The sequence below is a fragment of the Nerophis ophidion genome, linkage group LG21 (genome assembly GCF_033978795.1).
Source record: "Nerophis ophidion isolate RoL-2023_Sa linkage group LG21, RoL_Noph_v1.0, whole genome shotgun sequence".
Classification (NCBI taxonomy): domain Eukaryota; kingdom Metazoa; phylum Chordata; class Actinopteri; order Syngnathiformes; family Syngnathidae; genus Nerophis; species Nerophis ophidion.
In genome coordinates, this window is record NC_084631.1 from 34,779,192 (window position 1) to 34,799,890 (window position 20,699).

At 41.6% G+C, this 20,699-nt stretch overlaps 1 protein-coding gene and 1 long non-coding RNA gene across 4 annotated transcripts in view; one reads left to right on the plus strand and one right to left on the minus strand.

The window, feature by feature from the left end:
- Window positions 1-20,699, plus strand: part of dlgap3 (discs, large (Drosophila) homolog-associated protein 3) — a 364,153-nt gene that overhangs the window by 217,556 nt on the left and 125,898 nt on the right. The window lies entirely within an intron of this gene.
- Window positions 4,741-20,699, minus strand: part of LOC133540035 (uncharacterized) — a 119,800-nt gene continuing 103,841 nt past the window's right edge. The window contains exon 5 of the long non-coding RNA XR_009803529.1: window positions 4,741-6,254. This is a non-coding gene — a long non-coding RNA (uncharacterized LOC133540035). The remainder of the gene's footprint in view (window positions 6,255-20,699) is intronic.

The following is a 20,699-nucleotide window of genomic DNA, read 5'->3' on the forward strand; positions in this document are numbered from 1 at the left end:
ATGTTTTTGGAAACTGTGGACGTTGTGTCCTCTAGACCAAAGAGGAAAAGAACCATCCGGATTGTTATAGGCGCAAAGTTCCAAAGCCAGCATGTGTGTTGGTATGGGGGTGTATTAGTGTCCAAGGCATGGGTAACTTACACATCTGTGAAGGCACCATTAATGCTGAAAGGTCCATACAGGTTTTGGAGCAACATATGTTGCCAGCCAAGCAACGTTATCATGGACGCCCCTGCTTATTTCAGCAAGACGATGCCACATAACATTGAATGCCGGTGACCTTTGATCCCTCAAGGGGTACTGCATCAAATAGCGACACCAGTGTGTAAAGGATATCACCACATGGGCTCAGGAACACTTCGGAAAACCACTGTAAGTAACTACAGTTGGTCGCTACATCTGTAAGTGCACGTTAAAACTCGACCATGCAAAGCAAAAGCCATTTATCAACAACACCCAGAAATGCTGCCGGCTTCGCTGGTCCCGAGCTCAGCTAAGTTTGATTGATGCAAAGTGGAAAAGTCTTCTGTGGTCTGACGATTCCACATTTCAAAATATTTTTGGAAACTGTGGACGTTGTGTCCTCTATACCAAAGAGGAAAAGAACCATCCGGATTGTTATAGGGGCAAAGTTCCAAAGCCAGCATGTGTTTTGGTATGGGGGTGTATTAGTGCCCATGGCATGGGTAACTTACACATCTGTGAAGGCACCAGTAATGCTGAAAGGTCCACACAGGTTTTTGAGCAACATATGATGCCATCCAAGCAAGGTTATCACGGACGCCCCTGCTTATTTCAGCAAGACGATGCCATGTAACATTGAATGCCCGTGACGTTTGATCCCTCTAGCGGTACTGCATCAAAAAGCGACATCAGTGTGTATAGGACATCACCACATGGGCTCAGGAACACTTCGGAAAACCACTGTCAGTAACTACAGTTGGTCGCTACATCTGTAAGTGCACGTTAAAACTCTACTCAACTGGCTAACATAATCGTTCACGATTATATAAATGACATATTATTGATTTAATTTTATTTATTCAAGTCGGTCAACATATTGTTTTTATTAATTTCAAGTAAATTTTTGCATTTTAAATATGTTCTGTTACAGACTAAAAAACAATGTTAGTAACTTTATTATTTTTTGTTAGTAGATTTATATTTCATGTTCTTTAATGTTAATAAGGACACAATGTTATGCAGAGGTGGACTTACAACAATTCTAGAGCCAAATGATACTTTTTATAGTCCCAGCGGAGAGGGGTGGGGGTGTGGGGGGGCACACAATGTTTTCTTCCTCCTTGGGGGCGTGACAGACAATCATTTAGAAGCAGTGCTCTAAAGTACGCTGTAAAAATGACTGTGAAAACTACTGCACTAAATTGTCTAAGAGCAGCAGTAAAAGAACAGCAAAAAAAAAAAAAAAAGTTAATCGCAGTTGCAAATGCGGCGGATATCTGCAAACCAAGAAAAAATTGATCACTTATAATACGCGATTTAACTGTGAAATTAATGATTTGCAAATACTGTAATGTCATAATAATGCAAATACTCTGTCTTAATTACAGATTTCGCAGATTGTACATTTAAATTTACAGCATACCTAATTGTTTTAGGAGGGTTTGTTAAAGCATTAGCCTTGTTAACTTTTGGCTAACAGCATGTTCTGCAGCCCTTTGAGACATTCATGATTAAGGGCTATATAATTAAAATTTGATTGAGGTTTTCTTGTAGTGTTTAAGTGTGTTGATACTGCTTGCAAGCAGGATTTTAAAATGTTTAAAAGCTCACTTGAAGGAACATGCTGCAGAAAGCATTGTTGGGAAGTTGTCCAGTGAAAGGTTGTACAAATACGTTGAAGTTAAGATCCCCATGTACCGCTCTCATGTCTCGGTAACAAAGACATTTTGCAGATAATAGACGCAGTGGAGCAGTGGTTAGCGCTCGAGCCTCACAGTGAGAAGGTCCTGGGTTAGAGTCCGAGGCTAAGGGTCTTTTTACGTAGTTTGCATGTTTCCCGTCTGACTGTGTGGGTTCTCTAAGGCCCCGTTTGCAATCCAAGTTAAATCAAACCAAAACCTTATCCATGTCCGCGTGCGAACAGTGCAGTGGACGTCGAGTGGATCTAGAATAAAATTGTGAGAGTCCAGTCCATACTGGATCTTACATAATAGTGTGAGAGTCCAGTCCAAAGTTGATCTAACATAATAGTGTGAGAGTTCAGTCCATAGTAGATCTAACATAATAGTGTGAGAGTCCAGACCATAGTGGATTTAACATAAAAGTGTGAGAGTCCAGTCCATAGTGGATCTAACATAATATTGTGAGAGTCCAGTCCATAGTGGATCTAACATAATAGTGACAGTCCAGTTCATAGTGGTTCTAACATAATATTGTGAGAGTCTAGTCCGTAGTGGATCTAACATAATAGTGAGAGTCAAGTCCATAGTGGATCTAACATAATAGTGTGAGAGTCCAGTCCATAGTGGATCGAACATAATAGTGTGAGACCAGTCCATAGTGGATCTAACATAATAGTGAGAGTCCAGTCCATAGTGGATCTAACATAATAGTGAGAGTTCAGTCCATAGTGGATCTAACATAATAGTGTGAGAGTCCAGTCCGTAGTGGATCTAACATAATAGTGGGAGAGTCCAGTCAATAGTGGATCTAGCATAATAGTGAGAGTCCAGTCCATAGTGGATCTAACATAACAGCGTGAGAGTCCAGTCCATAGTGGATCTAACATAATAGTGGGAGAGTCCAGTCAATAGTGGATCTAGCATAATAGTGAGAGTCCAGTCCATAGTGGAGCTCACATAATAGTGTGAGAGTCCAGTCCATAGTGGATCTAACATAATAGTGAGAGTTCAGTCCATAGTGGATCCAACATAATATTGTGAGAGTCTACTCTAGTCCATGGTGGATCTAACATAATAGTGAGAGTCAAGTCCATAGTGGATCTAACATAATAGTGACAGTCCAGTCCATAGTGGATCTAACATAATAGTGAGAGTCAAGTCCATAGTGGATCTAACATAATAGTGAGGGTTCAGTCCATAGTGGATCCAACATAATATTGTGAGAGTCCAGTCCATAGTGGATCTAACATGATAGTGAGAGTCCAGTCCATAGTGGATCCAACATAATATTGTGAGAGTCTACTCTAGTCCATAGTGGATCTAACATAATAGTGAGAGTCAAGTCCATAGTGGATCTAACATAATAGTGACAGTCCAGTCCATAGTGGATCTAACATAATAGTGAGAGTCAAGTCCATAGTGGATCTAACATAATAGTGAGAGTTCAGTCCATAGTGGATCCAACATAATATTGTGAGAGTCTAGTCCATAGTGGATCTAACATAATAGTGAGAGTCAAGTCCATAGTGGATCTAACATAATAGTGACAGTCCAGTCCATAGTGGATCTAACATAATAGTGAGAGTCAAGTCCATAGTGGATCTAACATAATAGTGAGAGTTCAGTCCATAGTGGATCCAACATAATATTGTGAGAGTCCAGTCCATAGTGGATCTAACATAATAGTGAGAGTTCAGTCCATAGTGGATCCAACATAATATTGTGAGAGTCTACTCTAGTCCATAGTGGATCTAACATAATAGTGAGAGTCAAGTCCATAGTGGATCTAACATAATAGTGTCTGTCCAGTCCATAGTGGATCTAACATAATAGTGAGAGTCAAGTCCATAGTGGATCTAACATAATAGTGAGAGTTCAGTCCATGGTGGATCCAACATAATATTGTGAGAGTCTAGTCCATAGTGGATCTAACATAATAGTGAGAGTCAAGTCCATAGTGGATCTAACATAATAGTGAGAGTCCAGTCCATAGTGGATCTAACATAATAGTGAGAGTCCAGTCCATAGTGGATCTAACATAATAGTGAGTCCAGTCCATAGTGGATCTAACATAATAGTGAGAGAGTCCAGTTCATTGTGGATCTGACATAATAGTGTGAGAGTCTAGCCCATAGTGGATCTAACATAATAGTGAGAGTCAAGTCCATAGTGGATCTAACATAATAGTGAGAGTTCAGTCCATAGTGGATCCAACATAATATTGTGAGAGTCTAGTCCATAGTGGATCTAACATAATAGTGAGAGTCAAGTCCATAGTGGATCTAACATAATAGTGAGAGTCCAGTCCATAGTGGATCTAACATAATAGTGAGAGTCCAGTCCATAGTGGATATAACATAATAGTGAGTCCAGTTCATAGTGGATCTAACATAATAGTGAGAGAGTCCAGTTCATTGTGGATCTGACATAATAGTGTGAGAGTCTAGCCCATAGTGGGGCGAACAGGAGATGATCTTGAGTGGAGACAGGTCAGCAGCACAGAGACGTCCCCAACAGATGTACGGATGAGTGGTCCAACCTGGGTCCCGAAATTGGACAGCTAGCGATTCATCTATAGTCACCGAATCTGTGCCCCCAGAAAAGAAAAGAGACATCAGATCAACTGGTCTAAAAAAGATGTCTTTTTAAAGACAAGAGTATACAAATGAGTTTTAAGATGGGACTTAAATGCTTCTACTGAGTCAGCATCTCTAACTGTTACCTGTAGAACATTCTAGAGTACTGGAGCCCCAATAGAAAACGCTCAATAGCCTGCAGAGTTTTTTGGGGGCTCTGGGAATCACTAATTAGATGCAGATTTGTTGCCGGGACATACGGTGCAATACAATCAACAAGATACTTCACCCACCTCTGCTTGCCATAAGAATCCATATTGTGTTCTTTGGATCCAATTAGCACCTCTAAATCCGAGTCCATGGTTCTCGTTAGGAAAAGGGTGGAGTGCCATCTTCGGGTTGAGGAGGAGACCCTGCCCCAAGTGGTGAAGTTCAAGTTCCTCGGAGTCTTGTTCACGAGTGAGGGAAGAGTGGATGGTGAGGTCCACAGTAGGTGTCTTCAGTAATGCGGACGCTGTACCGATCCGTTGTGGTGAAGAAGGCGCTGAGCCGGAAGGCAAAGCTCTCAATTTACCAGTCGATCTTTGTTCCCATCCTCACCTATGGTCATGAGCTTTGGGTTATGACCATAGTGGATCTAACATAATAGTGAGAGTCCAGTCCATAGTGGATCCAACATGATAGTGAGAGTCCAGTCCATAGTGAATTTAACATAATAGTTTGAGAGTCCAGTCCATAGTGAATCTTACATAACAGTGTGAGAGTCCAGTCCATAGTGGGTCTAACATAATAGTTTGAGAGTCCAGTCCATAGTGGATCTAACATAATAGTGAGAGTCAAGTCCATAGTGGATCTAACATAATAGTGAGAGTCCAGTCCATAGTGGATCTAGCATAATAGTGCGAGAGTCCAGTCCATAGTGGATCTAACATAATAGTGTGAGAATCCAGTCCATAGTGCATCTAACATAATAATGGGAGAGTCCAGTCAATAGTGGATCTAGCATAATAGTGAAAATCCAGTCCATAGTGGAGCTAACCTAATAGTGAGAGTCCAGTCCATAGTGGAGCTCACATAATAGTGAGAGAGTCCAATCCATAGTGGATCTAACATAATAGTGAGAGTCAAGTCCATAGTGGATCTAACATAATAGTGAGAGTCCAGTCCATAGTGGATCTAGCATAATAGTGCGAGAGTCCAGTCCATAGTGGATCTAACATAATAGTGTGAGAATCCAGTCCATAGTGCATCTAACATAATAATGGGAGAGTCCAGTCAATAGTGGATCTAGCATAATAGTGAAAATCCAGTCCATAGTGGAGCTAACCTAATAGTGAGAGTCCAGTCCATAGTGGAGCTCACATAATAGTGTGAGAGTCCAAGATCACAGGTACAAGCGGCTGAAATGAGTTTCCTCTGCCGGGTGGCGGGTCTCTCCCTTAGAGATAGGGTGAGAAGCTCTGCCATCCGGGAGGAACTCAAAGTAAAGCCGCCTCTCCTCCACATGAAGAAGAGCCAGATGAGGTGGTTCGGGCATCTGGTGAGAATGCCACCCGAACGCCTCCCTAAGGAGGTGTCTGACCGGTAGGAGGCCACAGGGGAAGACCCAGGACACGTTGGGAAGACTATGTCTCCCGGCTGGCCTGGGAACGCCTCGGGATCCCCCGGGAAGAGCTGGAAGAAGTGACTGGAGAGAGGGAAGTCTGGGCTTCCCTGCTTAGGCTGCTGCCCCCGCGACCTGACCTCGGATAAGCGGAAGAAGATGGATGGATGGATGGATGGATGGATTCGACGTAAAACTGCAGCAAAACATCTGAAAGGAAAGGGGACAAAGAGTCATGCACCTGTATATAATAAACACTAGCGGTGTGGGAAAAAATCGATCCGAATTTGAATCTTTTAGTTGTTTCTTTATTATTTTTTGATTTTTTATTTTCTTGCTTGCTTATCTTAGTATTCTTTTCTAATAACGCTTTTTTTTTTATCCTCCCTCCTCCCCCACACACACACACACACACATGTAAAGCGACTTTGGGTATTTAGAAAAGCGCTATATAAATCCCAGGTATTATTATTATTATTATTGAATCGCGATTCTCAAGTTGTGCGATTTTTTTTAATCAATCCAACAAACCACTCTACAAAAATACCATATTTAGGCAATCCAATTCCAAAACCAAACCTGACCCAGCAACACTCAAAACTGCAATAAAATGAGCAATTGAGAGGAGACACAAACACAACACAGAACAAACCAAAAGTAGAGAAACAAAAATGAATATTATCAACAACAGTATCAATATTAGTTATAATTTCAGCATAGCAGTGATTAAAAATCCCTCATTGACATTATCATTAGACATTTATAAAAAGTAAAAATAAAAGAACAATAGTGTCACAGTGGCTTACACTTGCATCGCATCTCATAAGCTTGACAACACACTGTGTCCAATGTTTTCCCAAAGATAAAATAAGTCATATTTTTGGTTCGTTTAATAGTTAAAACAAATTTACATTATTGCAATCAGTTGATAAAACATTGTCCTTTACAATTATAAAAGCTTTTTTTGCTTGCATGTCAGCAGACTGGGGTAGATCCTGCTGAAATCCTATCCTAATACAGAATCGGAAAAATATCGTTTTTGAATCGAGAATCGCGTTGAATCGAAAAAAATCGATATATAATCGAAACGCGACCCCAAGCATCGATATTGAATCGAATCGTGGGACACCCAATGATTTGCAGCCCTAATAAACACCTCACCTGGCGTTGGCAACAATAGCGCCCTCTGCAGTGGACGTTTGACTTCCACTACATGACCTTTTGTGCGAGATGGTGTGGCAGATTTAGCGCGGTGACGCACGGACGTCACAGTCAGTCTGTCTTGAGAGAGTGGGAATTGACACACCGCCTCAACCGACGCCTGACAATATAATCCGTGACGTCCGGGCGGTACCTGAATGGACATGTTGCTGACGCGGTTGCCATAGCGAGAGCCTCATATAGCCGCCTGATGCAAAATAGCCGCCGCGGGGTCAAACGCATCTCCATATATTCTTAGCAACAACAACTTGGAGTAATGTGATGTGTTTTTGATCATTTTGTCACCTGGCAACTCAAAATGGCACAGAGTAAGCAATATTGCAAGAATTACCATATAAATTAGTTTCTTCAGAGATGAGCTTTCAAGCTCACGAGGAGACGATTGTCAGTGTCGCTGCCATGGAAACGACGATGCCTTTCACACAAAAAGCAAATGAACACACCCAAAACGGCATGTTACTTGATTTGAATATAACTTTTTTTTTTTTTTTCCTAAGACGGTGCTTTTCCAGCCCAAGATTCCTGGTCTCAGCCAGAAACCAAAGCAAGATCAAACCCTTCGTCAACTCTGATTTATACATGTTGTCTCCATACTAAAATGTATTTCAATACTTTTCTAGATAAAGGGCACCACAAGAAATGGCATTGTTGGCTTTATTCGAACAAAAAAATCTTAGGGTACAGGAAAAAGTAATTGTCGCAATTGATCGATATGACTTTAAAGCATAAGCCAGCATGCATGACTATAGCTCTTGTCTCAAAGTAGGTGTACTGTCACCACCTGTCACATCACACCCTGACTTATTTTACTTTATTGCTGTTTTCCTGTGCGTCGTTTTTTACTTCTTGTCTAGCGCTCCTATTTTGGTGGCTTTTTCTCTTTTTCTGGTATTTTCATGTAGCAGTTTAATGTCTCCATTTGAGCGATATTTCCCCGTATCTACTTTGTTTTAGCAATCAAGGATATTTCACTTGTTTTTAATCCTTCTTTGTGGGGACATTGTTGATTGTCATGCCATCAGTTTGTGAATGTGTGTGTGTAAATGGGTGAATGTGGAAATAGTGTCAAATCGCTATGAGTTCCTTAAAAAGGTAGAAAAGCGCTATACAAGTAAATAAATAAATAATGATAAATGGGTTGTACTTGTATAGCGCTTTTCTACCTTCAAAGTACTCAACGCACTACTTCCACATTTACCCATGCACAAACACATTCACACACTGATGGAGGGAGCTGCTATGCAAGGCGCTAACCAGCACCCATCAGGAGCAAGGGTGAAGCGTCTTGCTCAGGACACAACGGACGTGACGAGGTTGGTACTAGGTGGGGATTGAACCAGGGACCCCTGGGTTGTGCACGGCCACTCTCCCACTGCGCCACAGTACAACCCATTAATCATTTACCATATTCGGATCTACATTGTGGACGCTGTCTTTGCTCCACAGTAAGTCTTTGCTGTCGTCCAGCATTCTGTTTTTGTTTACTTTGTAGCCAGTGTCATGGAAATTTCTTAAAGATGATGCTTTAGTGACAAATAACTATAAAATGATTTATTAAAGTATCAAACAAATAACAAGCTTTGCAAAGCGAGACCAAACCAGAACGACACATTCGTTCGTTCCAGCTTGTTCTCGCCCTTTTAGGATAAGTCATGACAATTATACATTCTCAGAAGTCCCACCCTCCATGCTCATTTACATACAGTACACCAGTGGAATGAATACCCAAGTCCTGTGAAGAAGGAGAGGGTGTCGTTTGCCCAGAAGGGGGGGGTCACTCAGGAAAGGGCAACTGTTTAGCACTGGGGGGTGCCAGGGAGAGAAAACACACATGCCCAGGTCAACTAAAGTCCACAGGTCACATCAAAGACACAGAAGACAGAGCTTGAACAGTTAAGAGATCTCTTGCTAAGTCTCACATTCCTGAGCCCAATAAACAACTTTTGGTACACAGTTTAAAGAACATCATCTATTTAAACGAGTATAAGTAATTTTGCTATCACACCAGTTCGGTCTGTATAGCCTTCCCTAAGCTTTAACGCCTTTTCTTAGGGGCACTCACCTTTTGTTTTTGTTGGTTTAAGCATTTGACATAATTTTACCTGCACACTGCCTACCGCTGTTTCCGATATCTACAAAGCAACTAGCTACCGGCTGCCACCTACTGATATGTAAGAGTATTACACGGTTAATCTGCCAAACTCTAGACAGCACCGACACACAACAACAACACATCATTTGCAGACTATAATTATTTGTTTGCTGAAAATATTTTCAACCCAAATAGATGAAATTAGACGGCACACCAGACTGTATCTGCAAAGTGGTGGAAAAACACTGCTCTAAGAGCAGCGGTGTCAAAGTCAAACTCAAATACAGAGTGGGCCAAAATTTTAAACTGAACAAAGTTTAAGGGGGCCAAGGTTGAACAAATGAACCTTTTAATAGGGACCCAAACAAGTTTTGCATTGAATATTGAACGAGCAAGGCTTGTATAACTTTATAGTGATGTGCAAAATCGATTTTCAAATATTGTAGCATCCCGGAAGAGTTAGTGCTGCAAGGGATTCTGGGTATTTGTTCTGTTGTGTTTATGTTGGGTTATGGTGCGGATGTTCTCCCTTAATGTGGTTGTCATTCTTTTTTGGTGTGGGTTCACAGCATAGCGAATATTTGTAACCGTGTTAAAGTTGTTTATACGGCCACCCTCAGTGTGACCTGTATGGCGGTTGACTAAGTATGCCTTGCATTCACTTGTTTGTGTGTAAAGTCCGCATATAGTATGTGACTGGGCCGAAACAATGTTTGTATGGAGAAAAAGCGGACGGGACGACAGGTTGTAGAGGACGTTGAACGAAGTGCCTTTAAGGCACGTCCCCAATGATGTTGTTTGGGTGGAAATCGAGAGAAATTCGGGAGAATGGTTGCCCCGGGTGATTTTCGGCAAGGGCACTGAAATTTGGGAGTCTCCCAGGAAAATCGGGAGGGTTGGTAAGTATGAGTATTAGCGGTGAATGCGGTGTTATAATACCGGCGGGCCAGCTCTAATGTAATTTGATGTTGCCTCAAGGGCCAAATTAAATTAGAAGGTGAGCCAAATTTGGCCCGCGGGCCAGAGTTTAACACCCATGATATAAGAGCATCGGAAGAAAGCAGTGGATTCGCAAGCTGCCTGTCCATTATCTCAAATTATACTTTCTTTGCCCCCAGGAGCAAACTTTCCCTCCGTACAGTCGTGACCGTTCTTGCCGTCTTCTGTTCTTATCTGCATTCCCCCGACTGTGCTGAGACACTCCAAAGCTCTTCTGCCCTCATTAACTGCCTTTCATGTGGCTGCAGATGACAATAAGTGCCTTGGAAGCGGCAGACAATGGGATCAATGGGATACAAGGATTATCCTGGGCTCACGCCCGCCATTGCCACGCCCGTCCTGCACGCCTTCGCCGCTCCGCATCCTCCCAGCCACTTCCCGCCCTTAACTCACCCAGGCACGTTTCGCTCGGGTCTTTCTTTGCCTGATCTTTTTCCATCATTGATAACCATCCATCCATCCATTTTCTACCGCTTATTCCCTTTTGGGGTCGCGGGGGGCGCTGGCGCCTATCTCAGCTACAATCGGGCGGAAGGCGGGGTACACCCTGGACAAGTCGCCACCTCATCGCAGGGCCAACACAGATAGACAGACAACATTCACACTCACATTCACACACTAGGGCCAATTTAGTGTTGCCAATCAACCTATCCCCAGGTGCATGTCTTTGGAAGTGGGAGGAAGCCGGAGTACCCGGAGGGAACCCACGCATTCACGGGGAGAACATGCAAACTCCACACAGAAAGATCCCGAGCCTGGATTTGAACCCAGGACTGCAGGATCTTCGTATTGTGAGAACCGTTTCTCCGATTTAACTTCCATTATTCATTAATTCCATGCGAGCGAGGTTCCAAAAAAATCTCACGGAGATAAGAGTGAAACATTTTGGGAATGTTGAGGCTCCGAGCGGGAGTGTGAGGTGACATCACTCACGGATACTTGACGTGTGAAATGATACCGACGTCTGATTGGAGGCTGTGACATATGTGATGTCGTCTTCTACTAAACCATCAACGACAAGATGACGGATGGAGAAAAAAAAAAATTAACACGTCTTGTGCTAAATGTGGCATATAATTAATCTGTTTGATATAGGGGTGATACTGATATCGGTCCGATATCAGCAAAAAACAAAACAAGTACCGGATGATTTCAGCTTGCATTCAAAATCTCCAATATAAGCAGTGTAACATCTTCAAATTTCTCCTTTTCCTAATTTTTTGGGCCAAGTAATTTAAAAAAAAAAGGAAAGATGGTTACGAGCAGCTACACAACAGCTAAGCACACTACAGCAGATAAGCTAGACATACGTAATACGTTTCCTTGTATAAAACATCACATTTGTCAATATAAATAAGTATCAAATAATTACAGTTGCGTATCACTTTCACATACAAAGTCTCCAAGGCATAAGCGTATTAAAAAGCATCCAGTAACAAACGTGTCCGCATCATCCTACTTACTGAATCATGACTAATGATAGGAATTGACACGATTTTGACGAATCTGAATCCATTTTTGATTCTTCTTGTGTAAAACAGCACATTTGTCAATATAAACAAGTATCAAATAATTACAGTTGCGTATCACTTACACATACAGAGTCTCCAAGGCATAAGCGTATTGGAAAGCATCCAGTAACAAACGTGTCCGCATCATCCTACTTACTGCATCATGACTAAGGATGGGAATTGATACGATTTTGACGAATCGGAATCCATTTTTGATTCTCCTTGTGTAAAACAGCACATTTGTCAATATAAACAAGTATCAAATAATTACAGTTGCGTATCCCTTACACATACAAAGTCTCCAAGGCATAAGCGTATTAAAAAGCATCCAGTAACAAACGTGTCCGCATCATCCTACTTACTGCATCATGACTAACGATGGGAATTGATAACGATACTGACGATTCTCAATTCCTTTTTGATTATCCTTGTGTAAAACAGCACATTTGACAATATAAACAAGTATCAAATAATTATACTTGCATCTTACTTAAAGGGGAACATTATCACCAGATCTACGTAAGCGTCAATATATACCTTGATGTTGCAGAAAAAAAGACCATATGTTTTTTTTAACCGATTTCCGAACTCTAAAAGGGTGAATTTGGCGATTGAAACGCCTTTCAATTGTTCGCTGTCGGAGCGATGACCTTTCACCCGTGACGTTACAACGGGAAGCAATCCACCATTTTTTTCTCAAACACATTACACACAGTAAGTCAAATCAGCTCTGTTATTTTCCGTTGTTTTGACTGTTTTCCGTACCTTGGAGACATCATGCCTCGTCGGTGTGTTGTCGGAGGGTGTAACAACACGATCAGGGACGGATTCAAGTTGACTTACGTGGCGTGTGCATCGATTAGCACGGCATGCTAATCGATGCTAACATGCTATTTAGGCTAGCTGTATGTACATATTGCATCAATATGCCTCATTTGTAGCTATATTTGCATCCAGCCTTTCCCTCCACCCACATTTAATGCCAAACAAACACATACCAATCGACGGATTCAAGTTGCACCAGTGGTCGAAAGATGCGAAAGTCCCTTGTTTGTTCTGCGCATTTTACCGACGATAGCGATGATACGACAGAGATGTGTGGATATCCTGCGACACTCAAAGCAGATGCATTTCCAACAATAAAGTCAACGAAATCACAAATGTGAGTTTAGTTGATGTTATTGACTTATGTGCTAATCAGACATATTTGGTCACGGCATGACTGCCAGCTAATTGATGCTAACATGCTATTTAGGCTACCTGTACGTACATTTGTTGCTATATTTGCATCCAGCCTTTCCCTCCACCCACATTTAATGCCAAACAAACACTTACCAATCGACAGATTTAAGTTGCTCCAGTGGTCAAAAGATGCAATCGTTGGTTAGAAGGCAATCGCCGAATACGTACGCGTTGCCTTTGTCCGCCGTGACATGGCTCAAAAGCTTCAGTTTCTTCTTCAATTTCGTTTTCGCTATCTGCCTCCACACTCCAACCATCCATCTCAATACATGCGTAATCTGTTGAACCGCTTAAACCCTAAAATCCGAGGCTGAATTCGAGCTAATGTCGCTTTATCTTTCTGTTCTATCTGCCATGTTAGTATTGGCGTCACGCAGTGACGTCACAGGAAAATGGACGGCTGGTTTTACAGATAGCGAAAATCAGGCACTTTAAAGCCTTTTTTCAGGATATTCCATCATGGGTAAAATTTTGAAAAAAACTTTGAAAAATAAAATAAGCCATAGGGAACTGATTTTTATTGGTTTTAACCCTTATGAAATTGTGATAATGTTCCCCTTTACACATACAAAGTAGGCATAAGCATATTGGAAAGCATCCAGTAACAACCGTGTCCGCATCACTGGAATAAAAATCAGCACTTCAAAGTCCGAGTCCATGTGTTCTTGGACGGAAAAGGGTGGAGTGCCATCTCCAGATTGGGGAGAAGTTCAAGTATGTCAGAGTCTAGTCCACGAGTGAGGGAAAAGTGGATGGTGAGATTGAGAGGCGGATCGGTGCAGTGATGCTGACCATGCATCCGTTCGTTGTGGTGAAGAAGGAGCGAAGTCGAAAGGCAAAACTCTCAATTTACCAGCCGATCTAAGTTCCCATCCTGACCTATGGTCATGAGCTTTGGGTTATGACCGAAAGAACAAGATCACGGCCGAAATGAGTTTTCTCCGTTGGGTGGTGGAGCTCTCCCTTGGAGATAGGGTGAGAAGTTCTTTCACGGGAAGGAGCTTAAGAGTGAAGGCGCTGCGATGAGGTGGATCAGGCGTCTGGTCAGGATGCCCCACGATCGCCTCCCTGGTGAGGTGTTTAGGGTGCGTCCGACCAGTTGGAGACCACGGCAAAGACCCAGGACATGTTGGGAAGACTATGTCTCGCGGCCGGCCTGGGAACGCCTTGGGATGCCCTGGGAAGAGCTGGACTAAGTAGCTGGGAAGAGGCAAGTCTGGGCTTCTCTGCTTAGGTTGATGCCCCCAAACCCGACACCGGCTAAGCGAAAGAAGATGGATGAATGGATGTTCTCTGATCTGTTCACTGATCTCCTTGTTCCCGTCTCATCCATCTCTCCATTACGCATACTTGCCAACCGTTCTGGATTTTCCGGGAGACTCCCGAAATTCAGCGCCTCTCCCGAAAACCTCCCGAAAGAAATTTTCTCCCAAAATTTAGCTGGAGCTGGAGGCCACGCCCAATCACGTTACAACATCCACGGATTTGAATAAAAAACTTCACACACAAGGGGACGAATCAGAAGAACGAGGAAGTTACAGCCATGGCGACGCCGTCTGTAATAGAGTGATTCTATGTTGTCTATTGCCATCTCCTGGTGAATGTTGGCTATAGCGTTATGGGGTTGCTTTTTGATTGGCCAACGATTTACGTGGTGTTGGGCACCTGACGGCAAATGAGGTAGTCTGTTCCGACCTTAGCCCACAGTGAAGAGACGTAACTCCATCACCTCGCCTGGTTATTGACTCCAACCCAATATATTACACCGTCGACAAGCAAAATGAAGAAATAGATGGCAGAACAAAGGTTACTCAAATAGTGAAAGGTAAGTGTTATTTTTGTTTTTTTTTAGTAACCAGAAAGCACAGTACAGTTAGTAAAACAACTGTGTTTTTATTACACTGTATATGATAGGTGCCGTCTGAAATTCAACTATTTATTTTATTTATATATATAATAAAATAAATATATATAGCTAGAATTCACTGAAAGTTAAGTATTTCATACATATATATATATATATATATATATATATGAAATATATATGAAATACTCGAGTTGGTGAATTGTAGATGTAAATATATTCCTCCCTTCTTAACCACGCCCCCCAACCCAACCACGCCTCGGAGGTCTCAAGGTTGGCAAGTATGCCATTACTACCTGTCGCTTTTCTCCTCATTTCATTTTGTCCTGAAGTAGCTCCTTCCCTCCCTTCCTCCTTCGGTCCAGGTCCTCCTCATCTTATCTCTGACGCTCTCAGGTTTCGGCGATAACTGCTTTAGCACAAACATTATTAGATTGTCATTCACAAGCAGCTCTTGGCGTCCATCAAAACAAAAATATAACCGTGCGTGAACATTTTTCCAGTCTGGAAAGCAGGAAGTGGCACGTGCACCTGATACTGCTCATCCTCATCACAGGCTCCATGACTGCCATCTCCCAGATGATGAATAATAGAAGCATCCCATATGGTTTAGCCTGTAAAACTAGATCACCAACTGTGGGCCCGAGGAAGCTATCGGTGCTCCAGGTGCCTCCAGGGTGTCATGGGAGAAGACAGAGCAGACTGTCCACACCTTTGGGCGACTTATACAGGCATGCTACTGAGACTTGACTGATACACATAGGGCTTGATCTACTAAGATCCCAAATTACAAATGTTTAATATTGTGCAAGTTTGGGTTGTACCAGTAAAGTAGTGCAGTACTAATGAATTAATAAAAGGTACTATACTGCCTTTGAAAAATACTGATACCTTTTTTTAACGCGCCTGATGATGTGAGTGAATAAAATCAAATAAAAATATTAATGAATTCAAACTGTATTTACACCAATAGGATATAGTACCGATAAGTGTACCGATGAATACAGGTAATATCAATAAGGAATATTGATTAAAAAAAGTATATATATATATATATATATATTAGGGGTGTGGGGAAAAATCGATTCAAATATGAATCGGGATTCTCACGTTGTGCGATTCAGAATCGATTCTCTTTTTTTTTTGTAAACATTTTATTTTTTTACCGGTAATTATTATTTTTTTTTTATCAATCCAATAAACCAATACACAGCAATACCATAACAATGCAATCCAATTCCAAAACCAAACCTGACCCAGCAACACTCAGAACTGCAATAAATAGAGCAATTGAGAGGAGACACAAACACAACACAGAACAAACCAAAAGTAGTGAAACAAAATTGAATATTATCAACAACAGTATCAATATTAGTTATAATTTCAGCATAGCAGTGATTAAAAATCCCTCATTGACAATATATATATATATATATATATATATATATATATAAATATATATATATATATATATATATAAATATATATATATATATATATATATATATATATATATATATATATATATATATATATATATATATCCTGAGGTATAATATACAAACCTCATATCCATATGAGTTGGGAAATTGTGTTAGATGTAAATATAAACAGAATACAATGATTTGCAATTAATTTTCATCCCATATTCAGTTGAATGCTCTACAAAGACAAGATATTTGATGTTCAAACTCATAAACTTTGTTTTTTTTTTGCAAATAATAATTAACTTGGAATTTTATGGCTGCAACACATGCCAAAGTAGTTGGGAAAGGGCATGTTCACCACTGTGTTACATCACCTTTTCTTTTAACAACACTCAATAAACGTTTGGGAACTGAGGAAACTAATTGTTGAAGCTTTGAAAGTGGAATTCTTTCCCATTGTTGTTTTATGTAGAGCTTCAGTCGTTCAACAGTCCGGGGTCTCCGCTGTCTTATTTCATGCTTCATAATGCGCCACACATTTTCGATGGGAGACAGGTCTGGACTGCAGGCGGGCCAGGAAAGTACCCGCACTGTTTTTAAAAAAAGCCACGCTGTTGTAACAATTGTCTTGCTGAAATAAGCAGGGGCGTCTATGATAACGTTGCTTGGATGACAACATATGTTGCTCCAAAACCTGTATGGACCATTCAGCATTAATGGTGCCTTCACAGATGTGTAAGTTATCCATGCCTTGGGCACTAATACACCCCCATACCATCACAGATGCTGGCTTTTGAACTTTGCGCCTATAACAATCCGAATGGTTATTTTCCTCTTTGTTCTGGAGGACACCACGTCCTCTGTTTCCAAATATAATTGGAAATATGGACTCGTCAGACCACAGAACACCTTTCTACTTTGCATCAGTCCATCTTAGGTGAGCTCGGGCCCAGCCAAGCCGGCGGCATTTCAGGATATTGTTGATAAATGGGTTTGGCTTTGCATAGTAGAGTTTTAACTTGCACTTACAGATGTAGCGACCAACTGTAGTTACTGACAGTGATTTTATGAAGTGTTCATGAGCTCACGTGGTGATATCCTTTACACACTGATGTCAGTTTTTGATGCAGTACCGCCTGAGGGATCAAAAGTCTGTAACATCATCGCTTACATGCAGGGATTTCTCCAGATTCTCTGAACTTTTTAATGATTTTATAGACCATAGATGGTAAAATCCTTAAATTCCTTGCAATAGCTTGTTGAGAAATGTTGTTCTAAAACTATTCGGCAATTTGCTTACAAAGTGGTGACCCTCGCCCCATCCTTGTTTGTGAATTACTCAGCATTTCATACAAGCTGCTTTTATACCCAATCATGGCACCCACCTGTTCCCAATTAGCCTGCACACCTGTGGGATGTTCCACATAAGTGTTTGATAAGCATTCCTCAACTTTATCAGTATTTATTGCACCTTTCCCAACTTCTTTGTCACATGTTGCTGGCATCAAATTATTTGCACAAAAAAATATTTATCAGTTTGAACATCAAATATGTTGTCTTTGTAGCATATTCAACTGAATATGAGTTGAAAATGATTTGCAAATCATTGTATTCCGTTTATATTTACATCTAACACAATTTCCCAACTCATATGGAAACGCGGTTTGTAGCTAAAAGGCCACTTTCATTCAATGAAATCTGACATTAGCAGTCTGCCTTAAAGGGGAACATTATCACAATATCAAAAGGGTTAAAAACAATACAAATTAGTTCCCAGTGGCTTGTTGTATTTTTTGATGTTTTTTTCCAAATTTTACCGGTCTCGGAATATCCCTAAATATAGCTTTAAAGTGCCTTATTTTCGCTATCTTCGAAACCACTAGCCATTTCCCTGTGACGTCACACAGTGCTGACAATGTAAACAAACAATGGGAATACCACAGCAAGATATAGCGACATTAGCTCGGATTCAGACTCGGATTTCAGCAGTTTAAGCGATTCAACAGATTACGCATGTATTGAAACAGATGGTTGGAGTATGAAAGTATTGAAGAAGAAACTGAAGCTATTGAGCGAATAGCTATTGACGCTATTCATAGCCATAGCATGGCCGAATAGCTGCGTTAGCATCGCCGGTAAAATGTGCGGACCAAACGATCAGGACTTTCGCATCTTGTGACACTGGAGCAACTTAAATCCGTCGATTGGTAAGTGTTTTTTTCGCATTAAATGTGGGTGGAAGGAAATGTAATATAGTTGCAAATGCATCTGCAGGTTATCCATACATCTCTGTGCCATGTCTGCTTTAGTACCGCCCGTAATTAGCATGTTAGCATCGATTAGCGTAGCATGTTAGCATCAATTAGCTGGCAGTCAACATCAAGAAAACTCGCCTTTGTGATTTCGTTGAATATCGTTGCAAATGCATCTGCAGATTATCCATACATCTCTGTGCCATGTCTGCTTTAGCACCGCCGGTAAATATCATGTTAGCATCGATTAGCATAGCATGTTAGCATTGATTGGCTAGCAGTCACGCCGCGACCAAATATGTCTGATTAGCACATAAGTCAACATCAACAAACTCACCTTTGTGATTTCGTTGACTTTATCGTTGCAAATGCATCTGCAGGTTAGCCATACATCTCTGTGCCATGTCTGTCATCGCCGGTAAAATGTGGAGACACTTTGGTACATTCAATGGGGGTCTGGCAACAGACACTTTCGCATTTTCGGGCCAGTGGTGCAACTTGAATCCCTCCCTGTTAGTGTTGTTACACTCCTCCGAAAACACACCGACGAGGCATGATGTCTCCAAGGTTCCAAAAAATAGTCGAAAAAACGGAAAATAACAGAGCTGAGACCCAATGTTTACAATGTGTTGAAAATGAAAATGGTGGGTGTGTTACCTCGGCAACGTCACATTCTGACGTCATCGCCTCCAGAGCGGTAAACAGAAAGGCGTTTAATTCGCCAAAATTCACCCATTTAGAGTTTGGAAATCGGTTAAAAAAATATATGGTCTTTTTTCTGCACCATCAAGGTATATATTGACGCTTACATAGGTCTGGTGATAATGTTCCCCTTTAACTTGTGACATACAGAAGCCATTCTTTTATTGCATGCCTATGTTGCCTAATTGAGCATATGATCAACTTGCTTCACACGTGGCCTTCAATGTGTACTGATTATGTATTTTGACGCCAAACAGAGTGCATCAGATATGCGAAGTTGTCTTAACTGCGTTCTTCCAAAAGGCCCACGCTTTACAACCCAGAAGCAGACCTCCTGTTTGAAGGAACCTTGACGGCTGCCTGCCTAGATCATGTCAGTGTAGCGCCATCATGAAATATGCAGACTACATCAAATTAATGCTTCTCAAAACTCCGCGGGGGCAATAGAAAGGGGCGACAATGTTTGCTCGACTCGTGAGGGGAGTTAAATAATTCAGACTCCTCCGTCAGTGTGAGCCGTGCACAGGCCAGGACTGGAACCCGGGTCCACTAATCCCCACACATAAGTGTTGAGGGACAATGAGACATTTCTTCATAATCATAGCTTGAAAGGCTCTACTGCAAATGTGTGTATTGACACTATATTGCCAAAAGTATTTGGCCACCTGCCTTGACTCACATATGAACTTGAAGTGCCATTCCTAACCCATAGGGTTCAACATGATGTGAGTCCACCTTTTGCAGATAATACACCTTCAAGTCTTCTGGGAAGGCTGTCCACAAGGTTGCAGAGTGTGTTTATAGGAAATGTCCACCATTCTTCCAAAAGCCAGTGGCGGAGTTACACAGTGATGTCTCCGTTCTAATACATCCCAAAGGTGTTCTATTGGGTTCAGGTCAGGATTCTGTGCAGGCCAGTCAAGTTCATCCCCACCAGAGTTTGTCATCCATGCCTTTTTGGGCCTTGCTTTGTGCACTGGTACACAGTCATGCTGGAAGAGGAAAGGATCCGCTATAAGCTGTCCCCACAAGGTTGGGAGCATGGAATTGTCCAACATGTTTTGGTATCCTGGAGCATTACAAGTCCATTTCACTGGAACTGAGGAGCCAAGCCCAACTCCTGCTAAACAACCCCACACCATAATTCCTCCTCCACCAAATTTCACACTCAGCACAATGCAGTCCAAAGTGTAGCGTTCTCCCTTCAACCTTCAAACCCAGACTGGTCCATTGGATTGCCAGATGGAAAAGCCTGATTCATCAGTCCAGAGAAGGCGTCTCCACTGCTCTAGAGTCCAGTGGTGATGTGCTTTACATCACTACATCCGACGCTTTGCACTGGACT